Here is an 18,121-nt window from a genome sequence, read left to right on the forward strand (position 1 = left end):
ATGTATAAGATCCTTTTCATGCTCTGTCATTTATTTATTAATATCTTCATTGGAAATAAGTTCCCAAAGTTCTTATTTTTTAATGGAAGTATTTATTTTTCACAAAACAGTGAGATAGAACATTCATAGCAATGGATTATATGACTGTAATAGCAATGTAATAGCCTTTTGAAGAAATGCTTGAAACACTTAGGCACCTCATGAAATAATTGAGTGAAACAGACAATGTAACAGAATGTCTGTCATTGAAGTCGTTTTGCAAAGTGACTCAAAAATTTTAGTCATTTCGTAAAATGGCTGGTTTCAGAATATTACCAACATAAATATGATTTGTCCTCCAGTATGCTGCATCTCTTAATATCTTATAGAACTTTCAATGCACTGTGAAATAGCTGGTATGTAAAATATTACCAGAAAAATATTAAGGCATAAAGTTCTATGGATAAGGTTTCCATATTTTATTCTTATTGAACACCACTTATTGTACTCACAGTTCTGTCATCTGAGAGTCCTTCCTTCTTCAGTCCATTCCTCAGGTATATTCATGTATAAAATAGTTCTGTAAGAAACAGAGTCATTTTTATTGTCACAAATTATTTAGGAATTATGTGCAGTGGAAGTAGTGCTGACTTCAGCCTGAGCAACCTCAGTTTTATGCTGATTCATCACTACATAACCTCACTTCCATATTGTGGTAATTCTACTGATTTCAAAGCAGTTGGTTCAAAAATCTGCCACAACACACCAGTGAATCAGAGCCAAACCTTGTTATGTCATAGCCTTGGAAACAGAAACCAAATAGCGACACCAGGACCACTGATATTTTATTGGTCATGGACATTGTTTACAATAACTACAAAGCACACATAAGTGTTAAAAAAAAAAAAAAAGAGGAGACAAGGATGGTTAGGCATGGAGGCATTTCCTATGAGTGAGATTAAACAGCTGTCTACTACTCCAGCACCAACCTCAAGTTTATCAAGTCCTATAAAGCACCATTTTTTCTAGAAGATGGAATGTGAAGACTATACAAAACTCCTTAAAGTCTTTCACTGCACATTTGTTACTGGTTATGGAGACTGAGACAAGTGAAGCTTGCTTCATATCCATTTCTTGCCAGTTTGGTAACACTGAATATACAAGACACAGTCCCAAATACTTCTTACTATCAGCTTGGAAATGTCAAAATATTTATAATCTTAGCTTTTGTTGAAGACAAGAACACACAAACTATTCCCCTGAACTGTTAAACTCTGCTGATAAAAGGAAGGTAAGTATTATGTAGAAGTGTTATCCATTAGTGGAACTCAATTAGATAATTGCCCATTAAGGCTGTAGATGTGCAGGCCTTGTAATTTTGGTAGTCTGGCATTTGTTGAGAGGGAGAATGAGGGGAACAGGGCAGGCTGGAAGTAGTTCTGTATTATACAGCAGTACTCATATCATCATAGAAAGCAGAAAGACCTGATGTAAAACATCCAAGCTCAGAGATTGAGTAGAAGGTTCAGAAAAGAAAGGATTTCTGTTTCCACTGAATAAATGGACTGAAAAACAGTAAGGCCATTTCAAGCATGGAAGAATGTCAAACGCATGGTTCCACCCACCACTGAATGAATGCCCAATAATGCAAAATTCCCTGAGGAGCTGTTAATAAATCAATGTGGATTTTGCTTATAAGTAATTGACAGAGTATACTACTTTTTAAATTAAATATCAAAATGCTACTTATCTTCAAAGTGCTTTTCAAACATTTAAGACTTGTTTTAAAAACTGGAAATAGAAAAACCTGTTGTCCTGTATGTGGCAGACTTGGCAGCGTTAGGTTTACAGTTGGACTTGATGATCTTAAATATCTTTTCCAACCAAAATGATTCTATGATTCTAAAAAAAAAAACCTGTTGTATGTATGTGATATTTACAATAAGTGGTAGCAATATTTTCTATATGTTGGATACTGTTGCTATTAAAAAAAAAAAATTAATATTTGAATCTTTCTGTCAGATTATTTTTGCAGGGTTAGTTAGATCCTTAGCAACTGAAATATTAGTGGGAGGGAGAGGGGGAAGTTGCTATGTTTGTGAATGACTAGGATTCTTTTTAAAAATGCTGCCATCTGTGTTAATAAAATGTATACATTTTTATTTTGCTTAGAAGCTCTGAAAATTGAATTCATGTGCACATGTTTCATGGGTATAGCTCTGTTAACAAGGGTATAAAATAATAGTACAAAAATACTAACCACAAGGGCCATCCATCAGAGTATCCAAACATGCATTAGCTCTTGATAGTAATTGATGCCGGGTATTTTACTGTAAAATTCCACAGCACATTCACACCAGTTTCTTAATGAGGTCTGCCTGTGAAAAGGTTTGCAGAGTCAAATCCCTTACTTTTCACAATTTAACAAAACAAAGTCTGATTCTGGAAAGATTTAGGTGTGAATAATCTTAAATACCTTTGAGATTTCTCCTGCTGGAATTTAAAAATACTTTGCATGTATTTTTTAGACAAAAAAAAACCCACCCAAATATTACCTTACGAATGTTTCCCATTGAAATGTATATTTGTTTATATAGTTTAGGTTGACTTTACTTAGAATCTGTCTTTATTTTTGGTTTTACTATGTTTTATGGTTACAAGGCTATAAAATGTTGAAATAGCTGCAATCTCAATTTTCCTTGTTTGATCTCATCTATGGAGATTTTAAAACTCAGGTCAACACTACTAAACACAACTTTATTGTGCTGCAGAGATCTCGAATACAGGTTCTCCAGCTCCATCTTCTGGTGCAAAAGTGCTTAGAGAGTTTAGTACTTCAACAGCTGATTTTACTAACCACAAGTGTCTCGAATATATGAAAGGAATTCCAGCAAAAATGAGCTTATCATTCATAATATATGACAAGATCTGGAATGGTAGGTATTTTACTGATAGGCAATAATTTTCTCTGCCCAGTTCTCACATACGTTCCCCATTTTTTCAAATCCCCAATACATAATATAATTAGTCTCAAAGACCTTGCAATCTACAGGGACTAGATCAAAATAATTTTGGAATTATGTTCAAAATTGAATCAGTCTCAAAATCAATCTTTAAATCTTCTGGGACTCACTTATTCCAGATGCCATATAACATATGCACTGTACCAGAATAATGAAACCAGCTCAAAGCCTAATCCTTAACTTCTTACAATTTAAAATTTCCCAAGATTACTAAGGGTTTAGCCACATAACTCACATTACAATGAACACTAAGAACAAATCTCTGGAAATCTTATTCTTGCTTTCTTTAGTGAGTTGTATTGGTAGGTTAAGATTAGGAAGTATTTTGAGCTGCCACCGTTCTCATTAATATTGTTTGAAGACCTTGCATTCCCCCCTCAAAAAAACAAAACAAAACAACAAAACCAAAACAAAACCCACAAACACAAACCAAACCAAACCTTCAAATCACCAAACAAAACCAAACCAAAACAAACAAAAAACAGCAACAAACAACAACACACAACGACAAAGGACAGATATTTCCCTCAGTGCACAAACAGTTCCACTATGTGTCATGTTTTGGCAGAAAACTAGAAGAAAATATTGATCCCCAAATTTCTCAGAGCCTGGAGTATTTGAGTCCTTAGAAACTGCAAACTTGAAAGTTAACTTGGGAATTTAGGTTTTTGTTAGTGGTTTTATTTATTTGTGATGTGTAAAGTTATTCATAATAGTTATTCATAATAGGCATAATAGACACCAGCCTACAAATTTATCCAGGCAGGTGATCTAGATTTTCTTGGTGGAAAGCATTTCTCTGTCATACCAAATGCAGAGTACTGCAATTTTAAATCAGTATTTGAGGGTGGGCAGGGAAGAGAAGAGCTGAGAGAAGTTTCTATTTGAACATAGCTCATAAAACAAATACAAAGGTCTTCACCTAGGCTGTAACTGACTAACATTTTAATCTCTTTGTTATTAAACTCAAATCTGATCCCCAGTCATCCAATTCTAACACATTGTCTTCACCAGCAGGTTATTAGCTACTCTGCAGCAGGCATCTAGTTTTGAGTTCTCTAATCCTTTCTAGAGGGTATATATGCAAACCATATCCTTGGTTGCATAAAAAGGAGCATGGTCAAGGGAGGTAATTCTACCCCTCTGCTCCACTCTGGGGATACCTCATCTGGAGTAATGGATCCATGTCTGGAACCCTCAGCACAGGCAAGACATGAACCTGATGGAGCGGCTCCAGAGAAGGCCACAAAAATGATCAGAGGGCTGGTACAGATCTCCCGTGAAGACAAGCTGAGAGACTTTGGGTTCTTCAGCCTAAAGAAAGCTCCAGAGACACCTTACTGCAGTCTTTCAGTACTTAAAGGGGACTTACAAGAAAGGGGGGGACAGACTTTTTAATAGGACTTGTAGCAATAGGACAAGGAGTAATGGTTTTGATCTGAAAGAGGATTGACTTAGACTAGATATAAGGAGGAAATATTTTGCCACGAAGGTGGTGAAATACTGCAGCATGTTGCCCAGAGAGGTTGTAAATGCCCCATCCCTGGAAAAATCCAAGGTCAGGCTGGACAGGGCTCTGAGCAACCTGATCTAATTGAAAATGTCACTGCTCATTGCAGGGAGGTTGGACTAGATGACATTTAAAGGTCCCTTCCAACTGCAAACCATTCTATGATTCTGTTCTATGAAATTTCCAAAGGAGTCTCAAGTGTAAGACAAATAAATACAATTAATGTGTTATTTCCCATTACCTTCAAGATAAAATAAAATATTTTGTAACAATGGGTTCTTAATGTCTTGCAACAGAAAAGGCTATTACAGTAAATTGTTTTCAATCTAAAAAAATTGCACCAAGCAAAATTTATGGAGAACTCTAATAAAAACACCTTGGAAAGTAGAGTGAAACCCTTGATAGAACTTACAGGAAGCAAACATTTGAAACTTGTCTTCTAACATCTACATTAGAGTACCACCAAATTTGAAGCTTCTACCTCCTAGGTAGTCTAATTAATATCTACCTTCCTGTCATTTACTGAACACTTACGTAGTTATATAAAATGGAACTGCTTCACTAGGAAAGACTTATGGGATGAGAAACATGGGAGTTAAAAACCTAAATAAATCACAAACTCCAGCTTGAATCTTCCATGGCCAAAAAATTATTTTAATATTTGCATTGTATTATCATATCGTACCAGCTGTCCAGATGAATTATTCAGGTATCTACAAGAGAAATGCAAGACAATGTCCTTCTATGAAACACTGGCATTTTTCAATTAAAAAAATGAGAATATCCCAACTCACTACAGGTTAACTTTCCAACCTAACGATGAACCACTGCAGAAAAATCTTTGCTCTAGCAGGAAACTCACCTTCATGCTGACCCAGGCAGGAATAAAATTATTTTCCATAAAGCACTGATTTTGGCTAAATGTACAAACAAGTCAGCAGCAGCACAACCTGCTCATAGGGAGAAAAAGGCCAGAAGGAATAGCAGAGTTACACTGAAGGAAATATTCTGCTATAGATATTATAAACAGCTAAGGAGAAGTGCTAGTTCAGGAGGCCTCATCATCTAAAGGCAGTTCTCTGTTGTATTTAACACCATCTAGCCAAGAAATACAGCTGGAATTATGACATCAAGCTGTTTTAATTTTGCATTCCTGAACAGCTAAGCATCGTCCACATGTCTAAGAATCTTGCTCCAGGTTTTCTAAAGGAGTAACAATCCAAGCAAGAGCCTTTACCAACTGTTACTTACATTCTACAGTACTTTGCTCCTACACATAATGATTCCTGGATTCTTTCTCAACCTCCCCATGAAGGCAGCCAAAATTAGTGTATGACCCTTAAGTTCCTAATCCCACTGTGGTATGGAAGGAGTTCTTAAAAATGTAGTGCTAAAGTGATGTTAGACACAACATCAGATCATTTCTATAGTACTCTGCACTCTCTAATAATCTCCATTATAAATTCTATTTTCATCTGTCATTGTTATCCCTTTGAAAGCAGCACCTTAAATTTACTTGCAGACTTATCCAGATCAGGGACTTAGTATTCTCTTCTTTAAAGTTCATTGTTCAACTAGTGTCTTACTGCTGTAAGAAGATAGAAAGAATCATGTGACTATAGTGAAGACTGTTCTGATGGGTCAATTTATAATTAAATTATAATAATCTATAAGAGGAATTTCATACTGTTTGACATATCCAATTGATTATCCTGATAACTGGTTAGATGTGGCTTCACAAGATTTTTGAAGTGTTCCAGGATAACCTAGAATGATTTAAACTGCTTCTGAAGATCTTCAGTCTTCTTCAGAAAATATAAAGGTAAGAAATGGATGTCATTTTTCTGTATGAATTGCAAGCTTGTTAAAATTTAATCTTTTATGACTAGTTAAAGCATTGGAAGTTTACGAATGTGTTTAAGAATGGAAATGTCCTAATTTTTTACAATAAAAATTTTATTACAGAACCATTTTCCTTTGCCCTACCAACCCTGTGCTGGACATCCAAACAGCTGAGAAAGCATGGCATATTCCATGTAAATGGCGAGTTTTTGCAGATATGTAAGTAGTTGTTAATTCTGAAGTTTAGTTCTGCATTAGTGCCTGTTACCATTTGGGACTGAGTTTCAATCACTGCTGAACCATTATTTGCAAGCAAGCTAGCAGTACAGATAAGCTGTCTTTGAGATACTGAATGTAGGGTAATTTAATGTTTTCTTGCTACTAGTTCAGGGTTGTTTTTCAAATGTCTTTTTAGCATATCAATCCTATGTGACTATTTTTCTTCTAACAGATTTTTTTTTTTTAAATGGATTAGTATTTTCTTGCAAATCTAACAAGGAAGAAAAAGCAGCCTTTGCTTTTCTGATGCTTGCTAAAGGTGCAAGAAGGTACACTAATGTAATTACCACCTTGTTTTTATCCCTTGCCAATGACATTCATATGACAGCCACATATAACGTGCACAGCTGACTTGTCCTCTTTTTAACTATTTCTTTGGTCAGGCCCCAAATCCTTCTACAGAGGTTTTGAAACAAGCATTTCCCTTTGTTGAACTTCATGAGGTTTTATCTCATGGGACCCTCTATCTTTTATCATTTTGCTTACTGTCTTTTTATTAGATATGAAGAAGACTGCATATCATATACAAACAAGGAAGAGCACTAATTGCTTTTTAGAACAGTGCTAAATTACAATAAGAAAGTCTTTTGCATCTTAAAGGATGGTACAAATCACACAAAAAGACACTCCGTGTTGCTCAATGGTACCTGCAGTTCAATCCTTCAATATTCTCCATAGACAATATACTAGGATGCACTGCTTTAACATGGAAAGTTTTTTGAGAAAGTGGCTCATAGTACATTCCTGCTTATTTATACCCTCTATCCACACTTAGATTTTTAGTTTTAAAAAAAAATGTTTTCAATAGAAAACTGCAAACTAGAATTCTTATTATTAGCTTTAAAAATGTTGAGAAAAATATAAACTTCTCATTTCTCTCCACTAAGGGGAATTTTTCAATAAGAAATCAGACATTTTTTAAAAACTGAAAGTTAATCACAGATATTAGTTCTTCCAGACTCTGAAAACCTGTCCAGTGAGGTAGGTAATATACTTTTAAGTATTTCTTAAAAAACTAAATGCATCCTTTCATGACAAAATTTTACTATTATGTATTATCTATTATATATTTAAATATATTGTTGTAAAGCAAATTAAAAAAAAGAGAAAAATAGAATTCAGAGCCCCATCAAATCAATTTCATCCCTCTCAGCTTTGATCAGGGAATTTGCCGTGTCCCCGAATTCTGGTTTCATTCAGTCTGAACTTGAGTTTGTGCAGTGATTTCCTTTTAACATTCTTGGATTTAAATTAGTCCCTGAAAATATAACTGACAAAAAGTTTACTGTGATGACGGTTTTCAGGGTCTAATTATTTCTCCCTTACCTCAGTACCTACAAGCATCTAATCTTCTGCACTATGCTGCAAGCCTATTAAAATTAGAACCCCAAGTAAGAATATTAAAATGATTACATTTTGCTTGGCTGATGGTACCACTACAGCTGCTTGACTTATCCTTCAGAGTTTAAAGAAATTAAACAAAAAGAAATATAAGAAAAGCGAAATGAAGACTATGTTTGCATAAGAGAACTTAACAGGCCTCTTTCTAATGAAGACTTCCTAAAGGGACTGACTTACAAAAGTTACTTAATACTTGGCACTGTATCTCAATGATTGCAGTTTGTTTTTTACAAGTATAAATCAACATTTTGACTACCACATATGTTTGTTGGTAATGTTGTGTTTGAAAGGAGGAGTACTGCAAGGGTAATTTCTCCTCCCATTCCTGTTATTTCTATATACATCAGCACTTTATCATCTTCAATGCAACTTGCTACAAATTCAAAATACACTAAGAGAGCTGAGAGAGTATTCTTACAAGATTATTTATCTACTGTATCATTAAGGTTCTTGTTACCGTAATTTCACAGTTCTGAGCAACAATTATTTGATTTATGGGAAGTATGATTTCGATTTTGTGGACAGGTAATTGAGCTCTATGATACACTAATTGATTTGCAGGGAAATATATTAAAAGCTGGCTAGAAAATAAAATTATTCAGGATCTTCACAAACTCCGTGCCTTTTAGAGCTTCCTCCTGGACCACTGAAGAGGTTTGTTCTAGTTGATGTCAGTGAAGCTACAATTTAGTGTTTGTCCAAAGAATGCCTGTGTTACAAAATGAACATGAAGTTAGTGTGGTTTCATGGACTTTAAAGGCATAATTAAAGATCAGTGTTTACTCTCAGGTCAGGATCTCGTCTCAACTCAAGATATATTTATTGGGAAGTGCTAAGGCAAAACATGAAATTCAACAAGGTATTACTGGTAAAGGTAGTTATGAGTTATACATCAAAACATTATTACTAAGAGAGGTGATCCAATCACAACTGAGGCTTGACAGTGATTCAGTGTTCCACATTGTAATACCTGGAGTAGTAGTGATCTAGTAATTCATGAGGAACAAGTTTCCAAATTAATGTCTAGGAGGGTTATTAAGATTTAACAAAGCTTTAGTTAATGCAAACAGAAAAGACACTAAAGGTCCACATCAAATTCATCTCTAATGTAACTTCAGTGGTATTAATCTAAAACCTGTAATTTCATTATTCTTTTAAATAACTACCCAAGTTTCAGAATCAGTGAAAGGTTATAGTACTTACTCAAACATGATGTTACTCCTTCTAAATAAAGAGAATTCCACCAATGATGGATTTGCCCCTCTGGTCCTGATCTTCATTGCCACAGCGATTTCTGCCTTTACAAAGAGTATATGAATATCATGTCCTCCTCCTGACAGTTAGCAGTTTTACAGTCATTTTGCACAGGTGTAAATCACAAGGCAAGCATAAAGCTATAAAAGACTGAGCTCCTGCTTTAAAATTCCTATTTTTATGAGCTTCTCACTACAGGCTTTACTATGTAAAGAAATAAAAGTTACAAGGGCTAATAATGTGAATGAAATAAACAATTATATAACATTTTCCCTAACAAGAGACTTTACAAGGTATTTATAAGGAAGGTAGGTACAAATTTCTCATTCAGTATAGAATCTATTGGTTAATTAACACTAATAAGTCAGGATTATATTGCAAGTGACTGAATTTGGTGAATTAGCAGGTATATTAAATTACATAATAAAATCTAAGGGGAATAAACCTGAGTACACTTTACTTAGACGTACTGTCACATAAATGTATTATTTATCACAATATTGGTACTATAAGTAAGCCTACTACAACACAAACATAACACTACAAAATCTGAGTTTTCAACAGCATTCTGACAATTTTTTCACCAAAAGCACAAACACCTCGTTAGTTTAAAAAAAGTATGTGAATACATTAAAGAAAAAATATGAGCTTCTATAGCACTATAATAATTTACAAATAACAGAAAAGATGTGTGTTCTTTTTTAGAAACTGTTTTAGTACAGGTTATTACATGATCCTATATTATACTACTGCGTTGTAAATCTGCTGTTCTTAAAGAACAGCTTTTAATTTCTGTATTGTATTTGGTGACAAATCGAAAATTATAAGCAAAGGTGGTTGGGGATTTTTGTTGCTGTGTCTTCTATCTGAGAATTAATCTATTCTTGGAAGTTATTTGTATCTGAATCCATAAATCCCTACGACTTCATAATAATTTCATCAGCCAGTAAATGTGATTGAACAACAACAGATATGTCATATTGAGAACAATGAATAGTCACCTTTACCTGGCAGACTACTAAGGAGTCTCTGCTCGTCAGTGTTCAGACAACTAAAATGGCTTTCAATGACTTAGCACTAATATCCAAAGCAAGCAGTATGTACCAGTAAAAAAAAACAAAGCAAAACAAAACAAAAAACAAAAAAAACCCCAACAAATATTTTGAGAGGATTGTTTTGAGGCGATATGGGAAACATACCGACATCCTCCTTTTAATCAAAAGCTATTAGTAACATTGAAGTAAAGATAGAAGGCAGAAAAGCAAATACGTTGGAGTAGAATAGTTTTCTCCATCATAAAATGTTCCTGGAAAGAAAGTTCCTTACCTAATTTTCTGAAAGCTCAGCTTTTCTTCAATTTGTGATCCCATGCAAAAATGGTGAAAAACTGAGAAAGGAAAAGAAAAGGGTTGGCTGAAAGGAGTCAGCTGATAACAATATCCTGAAATCATTGATTTTGATCCAACACAACAGAGCACCTTGACTATTAGCTACCAGGAGTTGATGCAGTAACCTACCATAGGGTCCTTCCTCTTCCTTAGAAACAAATCACAACAATAATGCAGGAAAAAAAATATATATATAATATATATATATATATATACACATATATATATATATAGCTTAAGTGAATAAAGTGTAATTGTACTGCAGATGTTCAGGACCACAGCTAATGACCCAACATGACAAATCCTCATCTTACCTCTATCCATTTTAGCAGCTGGGCTTTCCTAGTTCATTAGACTTATGTATTTCAGCTTGTGACTTCTGGAAGATCAACTGAGCACTTCACACATAGTGTAATATAATACCATATGTAGTCTGGATATGTCTGAATCACTATACAAACAAAGTATAATGACTCTGTACACGAGCAGTGACTGGTTTTCCAGATTACTACTCCTGCTGCAATTGACATACTGGATCTCCAAAATTAAAAGGCAAAGGGACAAGTATATTTCTTTCCCTAAAGTCTGTAAAAACCACAAAAAAGGCTGGTGCATGGAAATCAGTCATACAAGCAGCAGGCTGTAGCCAAAAGCAGTGGAGTCAGCAGCCAGGTATTTCTCTTCTTGTGGTATTCCACTTGCACAAGTTGCACAAACCATAACAGCCATACTTCTGTAGCTATTCCAAGAACAGGGAAAAAAGTCTGGGGTTTTGTTGTGTTTGAAATAGCTTCCAATTTCAGGCCTAACAGAAAAAAAAATGGAAATTACTATAAGTATTAGGACTTAGAAATGAGTAAGAACACAAAATGATATACTCAGGTTGCCTAACGCTTTTTTCAGCAGAACGAAGACTTTGCAAACACATAAATACATGTTCGTCCCCCAATGAAGAAAAGGTCTATCTTATAACCTGTAAGACAAGCCATAAAATGAAACCCAATTCCTGTAAAGAGAAAAAGTTTTTTAAAAATTCAGTTTCGGGAGCATAAATATTTCATTGCCTTGAGCATGTCTTAGAAGCTCAGAATTACTCAAAATAGTGCCAAGAACAAACAAAAAGTAACCTAAAATATTTCAGCAAGAAATACTTTAGGAAAAAAGCATTTTCTTATAATCTTTCACTACCTCAGCATATTTAGATTGAGTAAAAAATGGTCTGAAGTATTACCTTTTATCCTGTGACTCCACTTCATAATAACATCAGTAGGGGAGGGAGACAGTGAATATTCCTTTTATTATTTGAATGACTACAAAGTTTTGTCATATACAATGTTAATAAAAATAATATATTCACAAAGGATTTTATTAGAATAATAAGCTTTTTACCACAAGGTGACTTTGTATATGTTTAAGAAACAAAATTTACTGTTCAAAGTAGTAAAAGTATATATATCTTCATCAAAACCCTTCAGACTACTATGAGAGAAATTATAACCTCAAAGCTCAGTGTGAAGCCATATGACAGAAAGACATAGTATAGAATGGACTGAGATGATCACCACACCTCTATAGTTCTGATCAAATGAGATGGGCAGAAAAACCCTTTATAGATCATGGTCCTTGTTTCTGTGGGGTCTGCCCATTACTACATCCTATGACTGCAACTAAGCCAGGACCTCTCTTGGTCCCCACCAGTTTCCCTGGTAAAGAATACAGTTTTGACTCATTTCACATATAGTCAAACTCTGAGTAGCACCATATACACTCTCCAGATGAATTTGAGTTAGATCTGTATGAATAATTCACTTAGACTTACCAACTCTAGTGCTTGATTGTTTCATATGCATATTCAGAATCAAATGATGAAGTAAATTCAGCCTTATCACTGTACAGTACAGCCGAATACCAGATACATACAGCCTATTTCCCAATGTCTTGCTCTAAGCTAGACAACTGGCTACACATTTTAGATTTATTAGGTTATTTGTTGAATGTTAAGTGAATCTTGATTGATAATTAATATCTCTAGGGACTACTAATTATAAAATATACATAGCCTAAATTTTAATAAATAGGTTGTATTAGAAGCAATTTTAAATCTAAAATGGGAAACATAATTTCTGGAGCAATTATTTTAAGAAATTGCACAAATAAATAGTAAGAAATTATATACAGTTTAATGACTAGCAATTAATGTATATAATCACATTAACAGTAAGATACATGTACAGCAATTACAAGTGTTATGTGTTCAAAGAGTTTATTTAATTATACTATCCAAGTGTTACTTCCCAAATAACACAAAATAATTTGTCTGATTAAATCTTTGTTTAAAACAATACCCAGTGGGCATGACTAAGAGCTAAAATTAATAGTGTTAACTTTGAAAGATAAAAATTTATTGGTGATGAGTAGGAAGATACAGAGTATATATATAAACATATGCCTATAGTTAGCATATATGTTCATACTGTAGACATTAATTTTCAATACATTTACTTCAGATAAAAACTGAAAATTGTGGAAAATTCCGCTATACAGAGCTTGTTTGAATGACCATAGCTCTGCCTGAAAACACAGTCTAGAAACAGTTCTGCTTCTCAGAAACTTCTTCCATTTCTACTTACAGTTTTAGAAAAATATATGGCAAAAATACCCCTGTAATTATGTTTCATCATTTTCTCTTCCAAGCAATTAGTATTACTATTATTTATTTTAAATTATGCCTATCTGATGTTGGCATATTTCTCAAAAAAATAAACTATCTTGAACATTCTACATATCTCATTTCAAAACGTGATATTTCAGATAGTACGGCTCTCTACAACATCTCAGGATTATTTTTCAGAAATCTTCCCTGGGTTCAGAACAAATCTGCAAATTGTTTTAGTTGGTCTGAATTAGACATATAAAACACCCACCCCACTCCCCCCACACACACTCCCCAAACTTTACACTCATAATCTCTTTTCTCAGCAGCAATCATTTGATTTTTCTGCCTAGGTTGTTTTCATTCTAGCAGCAGCAAACCAGTATAAATGGTGAATCATTTTATGCTGTTCCCCAGGTACAGCCAATCATGGCAATCTAATCTGTTTAAATTAACCCACATGCCACAGTTCCCCAAACAATTAACCCTTGTATTTCAGTGGGTTGTGGAAATCAAATCTCAGCCACGTTACCATAATCTTCACACTATGTAGATTGCTTTGCTATTCCTAATTTCTCAAAAAAAATATTTCTTTTACATGATCTTTCCTAACACTCAAATAATGTCTAGGTAAAACTCAGAGGAAAATAGAAACAGCAAAATAAATCCATTGTCTCAACAATTCACAATGTCACATAGAAAATACTAATTCTCTTTATCATTACACTCTAGCACTCACAACATTAAGTGAATCTGAATCAATGAAGGCAGACTATCTTGTCTGTATTAAGTATTGCAGGGGTCCCAATGGCCATTCCTTTATGCCTCTATTTCCCCCGCCCCGTTAATACCCTCTGACCTCATTCCCCAGTCTCCCAGTCTGTATTGCACTGCAAAGTACCCACCAGGACAGGGGTCTCTTTCACCTCAGAGGATATTTCCCACTGGGGGCTGCCAGGCAGGGACTAAAGAGCAGTTCATAACTAGAGCAAGCACCCACCTCACTCCTATACACCAACGCTTTGGGCAACCGGGACAGACCGGTGTGGCTGCACCCCAAGAGTAAGGGCAGGTGCTGTTCCAAGGGGAGCTCACAAACCTGGGAGCCAAAGGCAAGAACAGAAAGGCAGACATCTTATAAACATATGAGTAGGCTTTGCGGTGTTTTGTGTACTCCTTTATCTGAGGATTTTCTCTTAAAAATGTGGGTTGCCTTATGTTATTTCTATCCAGGTCAGCTCCATAGGTATGCAGGGGAAGCAGATTTGTTGATTTGGAAGGACAGACTGTGATGCCAGAATATTTTGCTAGTGCACTGTTACACAGTTGAGGATAAAATGCTCTCAGCATAGTTACTTTGGGAGTTTCTTCTGACATTGCTTGTGCTTCATGGCCTATTAGGTGGCCGTTTCAAAACATATTAGAATTGACCACAAGACAGACTATTAAACTTCTTGACAAGTAATTTGACTTTCATAGCATTTAGCTGATTAGAAATTCACTGTCCTGTATCTACCACTCATAAAGGGCCTTGTCTTTGTCCAAGGCTACAAAATAAAAGTGGATTTCTTCCAGAGCAAAGTGACACAGCAAAGTTTGTGCCATATCTGTGTGGTCTCTCAACTCTCTAATCTAGAGAAGAATATTAGTTGCATTTGTACACATGTAAATCTAAAAAAATTAAATTAAATTTAAAAATCCCCATTGAATGGCCTTATTTTGTCCCTTGGTGAGTTTTCCTGACTCTGGGCCAAGCTTACAGAGCCAGTAGAGAGAGAATTTCCCAGCAGAGAGATAAAGGAGAGAAAACAGAGGGCGGAGCAGCATACCAAAGATAACAAGGATCTGTGAAACAAGGGCTCAAAGATCTTTTACAGTAAACAATGAAATTGATATTTAGCATCCTTGGTGGTCTACAGACATTCTGATGGGCTGCATTATGGATGCTAATAAAGCATTCCAGCCACAGGGTAGGGATGAGGCAATCTCCATGAGGACCTGAGTGATCCTCGGGTATTGATTTAACACAGAAGCAGACAGTCGAAGTTGACAGCAGTTACACATAGCTGGAGATTTTATGATGGATGCATGAGCACTATGACACATTCAAGACTGTGAACTGCTTATAAATAGCTCACAAGATAAAGGTAACTCTAAGAATGAGCTACCACAGATCCTGTAGCAAAAAATCCCTTAGCTCGTTTTCTTCTGTATGTTGCACAGAATTGTTCTGAACTTCTCATTTTTAAAAAATTAATTTCTTTGATGTTGAAAGGACACATAGATTACAGCATAAAAACTCTTTCTTGAGTAAATTAGTAAAGCTCATGGACTCCTGTAGCTAGCTAGTAGTAGCTAGCTTCAAAACTGTATTTAATACCTATCAGATTGTTACCTACAGATAATTAGTATATAAACTCAGGCTAAGAATGCTTATTTACAAACTTGAAGGAGTACTCACAGTAAGGTTTTTACACCACATTGCAGTCACAACACTGTTCATTCAGTAAAAGATACATAGTTACAAAACTGTAAGGTAAATGAAGATCTACATGCACTGGTAATAGTAAATTCATAATGCAGTAGTTGTCAGAAGCAAATGGAGGAATGACTTGCATTAGAGTTGACAGGGGCTGTGACGCACTTTTGTAATGCACACTTAAAGATGGATGGAGAAAAACATTATATTTCAGCAATTATTTCTTGTGTTGCATTTTCATAGCCCAATAAAATAATTAGCTCTGCCATGCCTCAAGTAACTTCAAAGTCATCATTAGTTGATAGTAAATAATCAGAATAGTGTTTAAAATACAAAGTAGTTATCAACACATTCCAAATATTTTTCATTTAAAAGATTATTTGAAGATCACAGGATAAATGGCTCAGTAAGTCCCTTGATGATTTTTCTGTTTGAAAGTGCAGCCATATGCTTTGTCAGCTGAAACAACTCAGTTTCATGCTTTATTATCAATGCACTGGAATAACAAATAATTTAAACTAGTCTTAATACCTTGATGTGCAGGCTTCTTCCTCACTGTCTACTCATAGTGATGCTTTAAACTTAGAAACATTTAACATTTTGCAGTATACAGCATTTCTTTTGTGTCGTCTTGCTGAGTTTTAAGAAACCTCTCTCTGCAGGCAAACACAGACCTACTGCAAAGCTCAGATACTTCAGAAAACCAGGCAGTTTGGTTGGCTGCATTTCGTTTAGCCCAAGATGGAGATGACAAAGTCCAAATTCTCTTGCAATTACCAAGTTAAAAGAAAGCAGTAATTGGACAAGAAATAGAACCAATGCACCAGTATTTTTACCTTTTTTTTTTTTTACCCAGGTATTATCGCTTTCAAGTCACACTACATTTTATGTTAAACTTGAGTACTAAGCTGACCTTTTACATCCCAATGAATAAAATTACATTAAAACCTTTTCTGTCTTTCAATCAAAAAGAGACATTCAGCTGCTTCTTTTTCATCAGGGACAGCGACTTAATCCCTTTGTTATGGATTTTCCTGCCAAATTCTTACAGTACACTTTTTCCTTTAATCCCCTGTTATTTGTTCTTCCCAGAGCCCCAACAGCCAGGATCAAACGAAGCTTTTTTAATACTCTTTACTGCACAACTCATGACTTAGAAAGGATAGCAGTGGAGCTTATATCACATTACCTTTAAACAGAATTTATATGGAAGGAATTACATCCTGACAACATGCTTTAGTTTTCTAAATCTGATCTACCATACCAAGTGCTACAGTAACTACGTTCAATGACCAAATGCATCAAATGCAAAGCACAACAAAATATCTTGAGCAATATGTCACAGTCCATTAGTTTGGAAACAAGGAGTAATATGCAATGCTACAAAAGCAGGGCAATGGCACAACTCTCAGGAAGACCTTTAAGAGCCCTTAGATCTCAATAAGTTCTCCCTCCAAGAAGTCTGTGGATGTAGAGTGTTTCGCACACTGCATTGAAAGACATATATCTTTGCTTATGGGGAGGTCTGTTTGTAGGATTTGATTGCGAAATTATATACAATAGTGCCATAAAGAAAGGGTTAACTGCTTTATGACACTGCATTAAGAATTTTCCTTTGTCTCAGGAAATGTTTTGAAGTAAATCTGTGACATTTAAATATCAGGACATGAGTGAAAACAGTCCTGTAACACATAGCACATGGGCTGAAGGATGTGAAATTTTCACAGCCATACAAACAAATCCCACAGGTAGGTCTCCAGTACTGCTGCAGCCATATAATAATCCTGCTAACACACTTAGAGTTCTTCAGTTTACCTCCTTTTTTTTTTTTTTTATACTGTGGAATTGATTCAGTATAGTCCCAGTATCTAACTGGATTCTGTGCTGTAGAAACCCACAAAAAATTTTCCCCACTACAGAGTCTGCATTCTGAAATCAAAGCCTCGAAATAAATAGGCACTAGAAAGCACAAGGAAACAATAAGACAATAGTCACAGTGCTGTGATCCAGACTCAAAATAAGCCACCTGAGCATTGTGACAGCTTCTTTTGGATATAACACCAGAGCTACAGGATAGGATCTGAAAAAAATATCATTAAATCAGTTTGAAGGTATTTAGAAAGATCATGGTGGAACATGACAATTTTTCCAACAATTAATCAGTGGATGGTGAAGGCTGGTATCGTAGGTCCACTGGAGATGGAATCAATATTTTAATGATATTTAAAATACAGCTTAGCCACAAACATCCTCAGGAAGAGCAAATAAGACCCTTCTGATACATGACACCAAGAAGAAGTCAGTTTAAAAGAG

This window comes from Nesoenas mayeri, assembly GCF_963082525.1.
Source record: "Nesoenas mayeri genome assembly, chromosome: 4".
Classification (NCBI taxonomy): Eukaryota; Metazoa; Chordata; class Aves; order Columbiformes; family Columbidae; genus Nesoenas; species Nesoenas mayeri.